The following is a 4,705-nucleotide window of genomic DNA, read 5'->3' as shown; positions in this document are numbered from 1 at the left end:
AAAGCAGCAGAGCACTCTCAGTTTGCTGTTTTGGAAACACTCCAAAATGACATAGAGAAGAATGCAGAGCTGAGAACTTTTAGAAGCTTCATTTCCACAAGAGGAAGTGTCCTGTGCACTTTCAGAAGTGTGAGATAAGTATAATCAAAATGAAGTTATGCTAATCGAAGTAGTATGGGTTGTTCATCACAACTAATGCAACACCAGCAATTGGAGATATACCAAACAACACACACAGGTACAGGTTATGGCATCAATGCCTAGGAGAAATTGTCCTCACAGAAATCCCATGGAATTGCGTAGAGACAAGAGTCTAAAATTTTCAATTAACAAAGCCCTAGAAGTCTACATTAGATACCTGATATTACCTGACCAGTAGAGATGAAGAAGAACAGTAAAAGAAACAGGAAGTACCATTTTCAGTTCCAAAGATATTGAAGGCGCAAAAGATAAGCTTTCAAACAACTAGTCTGCAAAACGCTATCCAGAACAAGTGTTGAAAATGAAGGTCAGGAAAACACTGAAGAACACCAGTGTCTCAGAATCACAAAAGGCAGAATACCAGAAAAGGGGAAGAGAAAGTCTCAACACGAGCCAAAAATATCAGGAAACTCAATGGTTGTGATAATATCAGGGCTAAAATTCAGTCCTTAGCAGACTAGATAATGCAGAGGGACGCGTGAATGACTGTGAAGACAGGGGAAGAGAAAAACCTCGGTCAGAAGCAGACATAGGAAAGCAAGTGCAAACAAATGAAAACATTGCAGTTGAACCCTGGGTTAAGACAGGGCATGAAAGAATAGAAATCATGAGTCCCAGATGGAAAAGCAAGAGATAAAGAAACAAAAAAATGTCTGAAAATTTATCTGTAGAAAAATCAGACTGAAACTTGCTGAAAGCCAAGAAAGAATCATCTATGCGAATTCAGGAATTACACAGCATCCGAAGGAGGTGGAATCCCAATAGACCTACCAGCAGCTGTATGATTCAAATCAACAAAGTTCACGAATATCCGAGTGATTTAAAATGCACCTGGAGGAAACAACATAGTCACAAGGAAACCTCCAGAGGGGTTTCAGCTGATATCTCGGCAGCAATATTGCAGGACAGGGAGGAGTGCCAGGACACAGACCATATCCTGAATGGCCAAATGCTGCCACCTAGGGTAGCCTATGCCACATGAACACCATTTCAAATAACGGCAGAGCTAGAGAATTCTACAGACCGGCAAATCTTAAAAGAATTCAGCAGTTCAAAAGTTTTTCTAAAAGAAAGGTTGAGAAAACTCCCCTGAATAGAAAAGCAGCAAGATGGAATGGAAAGAAGAAACCATTATTGGAAATGCAAGAAGAGCATGTGTGGCAGAGAAGAAAGAAGAAGAACTTAAGGAGGACATCAAAACCCTAAAGATGGGAGAGGGAAGCAGGAAATCATAGGTGATTGGAAGCACTCTCTTAAGTGAATCAGCTTATTTGACTCTGTTTGAAGCGAAAGGAGAGATGCATGGCCTGACGTGTTTGCAAAACAAGCGAGAAGAAGACCAACAAAGAATCAAACCAACAAACAAGCACCAAAATGGTATGGTTGGCTGACATATACAAAGGGAACCATGAGTATTCAAAAGAAAATACTCAAGGTGAGGTCAAGGGTCATTCAGAACGCATCGACCCAGTATCGTGGCTTGCATGTACTCAGCACACTTGTATTCGGAAATCAGAAGCGTGCATTCATATTCGTAAATTTTGATTCATAAGAGCATATCGTGACCTAACACTAATGCCGATTTGGAATCAAATGGTTTCCTAGTCCGTGATGTAGACTTGTATGTCTTCCAACAGGATGAAGGAATGCCATATTCTAGGCTACGTAGAGAAGAAATGTAAGAAGCCTATAACAAAGGCAAGTAGCTCTGCCAAAGTGTACTAAGTGCAAAAGAGACCGACAGCAAAGTGCACATTGGGGTTGGTTTCATTTCTTGGAATTTCAGCCCCCATGAATCCAATGGATCCATGTCCTGAGAGTGTGGGTGTTTCAGCAGAAATCAGGCGACGCATAAGTATTCCGGGTGTACGGATATTATAGGAACATAAGTCTCCTTTACTGGGTCCCTGTGTACTGTGAACTGTTAGAAAGTTTAAAGACGTGTGAAACCATCAACTGAAAAGGGACACACTTCCCTCCATTGGTACGGTGCATAGAGCTCTGAACAAAAGGAAAGAGGGAAGAAGAAAGGCCCATGGGACGCTAGTGGGTAGAATCACATTTACCTTAGGAACCTCTCGTCGGATGCAGCCCCTCCCCCAACACTGACAAGATGCAGCAGCCATTGGGGATGGCAGTTAGCGGTTGGATTCCAGGTGGAATGTTGGTGTGTACCGTGAGGCTTGTTGTGGCTTGTGGATCCTAGGTAACCGGGCAGAGTTCTGTGGGTGGATCAGTGTGATGGAGGGGCTGCCGCCCTCTGTGGAGCTTGGCTTAGGTCTTTGGTCCGGGAAGCTGTGTAAGTTCGAGATACTGCTGCTGCCCAAAGACCTGAGGTCACAGGTCAGTTTCCAGAACCTGAAAGGGCAGACAGTGGAAGATCTGCCTGTCATCAGCTTACTGGTCAGGCTCCGAGGTACTTTCAGACTTGCCCAGTCCTGGTGAAGTCGACTTTAGGGGAGACACGAAGAGAAGCTGGCCGATAAGCTGGCTGCACGGATTGAGGAGAGATGCGAACACATGGATGAGAGATGTTCTGCTACAATGGAGAATACTGGCGTGGAGACAGCTGTAGAGGATACCAGGCTCAAAAGACATTCATGAGACATATTGAAACTCACTGATACAGGCAGAAACATACGGAGTGCCAACGTGGACTTGAGGAAGTTCCTCAATTCTCTTCTCCAATAACGGGTCCAAGGTCCCTGACGTCTGAAGGAGAAGAAATGGCAGAGATGATCAAAACGCTCCTGTTCTTGGAAGAGGTCGTGAGAATCCACACGTCCCAAGGGGCATTCCCAAGCCATTCAGACCAAAATTCAACAAGCCCAGGTAAGCCTTTTCCCAGGTTTGGGCCTAGCTAGTGAGCACTTGCCCTTGCCTCCCCTCCACTCAGGCATCCATTTTGAAGGATCAGTACCTGAGCTGCAATGAAGCCATTACGAGAAGAGCAAGCCCCTCCTAGAATCAGAGTTCCTCCAGCTTCACTCTCTGTGAACAACAGTGAACACCTTAAAGGTCAAATAGTCTCGGCTGAAATAGATAAAATTGAATACTTAGCTCACACCTAGAAACGATGTCCTTCCGCTAGATTCAGCAAATGTTGTGTTTATGTCTTCCCTGGGGTGAAGGGAGTGTGGTAAGTGAGGGGAATCTTTGACTGAACATGAATCTGTATTAGGCTTCAGTTTTTCAAGACAGTGAAGGTAAATAGTACAAGTCAGAAAGTGAACTGAACTGTAAAAGTCGCCAATGACATTAAAGACACAGCTTATGTGGATCGTCTTTCACTTGAGTCAAGCCCCCGGGGGCACTATATCATGGGGGTGCAGACTTGGTTGCGTTAAATGGCTTTAAACTACAGGATCGGATGATTAAGCGTTCTCAACACTGATAGAAAAACACCTGGTTCTCAATAGACTAGCATAACTGCAGCAGGATTCTCCTAGCTAGAATGCCTCTAGGTGCTTTTGGATTCAAACCTAAATGTATATATTTGGGTTGTTTCCTCTTGTATTTTCCTAGAGAGGGATGTTACCCCTTGAAATGCCAACATTGGCCAGTAGGTGTCATTGGGATACAGGGCACCACATGCACAAGTGTATCCAAGGTTGGGGGTTATTCCATGTTTCCAAAAGTTATTTCATGGTTCCTGTTGGTTTCGGAGGCTTCAACCTTAAAGAGCTGACATGACCCCTTGAACAGTTTGGACTGCTAGTTTGCATTCTATCTGTCTAGCTTTTCCGTAGAGCTGACACAATGTTACCAAAATTGACAAGTCTGGCTTCTAGGTCGATTTAGTGTGTTTCAAAAAATAACTCCATTTTCGTATAACTCCCAAAACATGTAAATGAGTTCTGTTAAACTTCTTAAAGACTGCAAATGGGATATCAACACAATGTCAAAATAGTTGTCTTCGGACAATCCCTCCCACCACGGCTGTATAGAAACAAAGAGCTAAGCAAATATCACATTTCTGTGAAATGTATCTGGATAGTGTTGATTCATCGATGCCCAGTTGGCAGAGAAGAAGTGCAACCTGCACTCACTCGCTCCCATGTACAGAGCAATGGAAACATCCACTCACCCAGCCCTTAGCATAGGACACTGGCCGAAGAGAGGTCTGTTACTCCCAAAGACAGGATGAGGCCTCAGGACACCTGGAAGCAGGAGAATGCAAAGCAGGGAATGGAAACCAGTGCAGGTTCGGACCCCTGGTGATGGAGCAACGAGGGTGAAACTCTGTTTAACTTGGACGCACACTCTCAAGCGGACAGGAGACATGGGTTTGAAGGTGATGTGCTGAGATTTTCAAGGGTGCACAGCAGATGCTTGGCTGAGAGAACTCAAAGAAACCAGCGCAAAATATCCCCACAGTTAATTCTGAGACCAAGATCCAAGCTGCCAAATTTGAGGTAGCAGAGGCAATGGTCAGTGAGGCATAGAGCTACCGATGATGGCACACGCTGAGTCTCAGGGATCTGGAGTGCGTTGTGGGATGTGG

General features: G+C 44.5%; 1 long non-coding RNA gene across 1 annotated transcript; it reads right to left on the bottom strand.

Moving 5' to 3' along the window:
- Positions 1-2,573: 2,573 nt before the first annotated feature.
- Positions 2,574-3,356, bottom strand: LOC140693836 (uncharacterized). Its single transcript, XR_012069539.1, has 3 exons — positions 3,122-3,356; positions 2,823-2,913; positions 2,574-2,740 (listed from the first exon to the last, which is right to left on the bottom strand). It is a non-coding gene; the product is annotated as an uncharacterized lncRNA (long non-coding RNA).
- Positions 3,357-4,705: the final 1,349 nt, after the last annotated feature.

Source organism: Vicugna pacos, unplaced genomic scaffold, assembly GCF_048564905.1.
Source record: "Vicugna pacos unplaced genomic scaffold, VicPac4 scaffold_20, whole genome shotgun sequence".
Taxonomy (NCBI): Eukaryota; Metazoa; Chordata; class Mammalia; order Artiodactyla; family Camelidae; genus Vicugna; species Vicugna pacos.
This window is presented reverse-complemented; position numbering and strand designations above follow the sequence as displayed.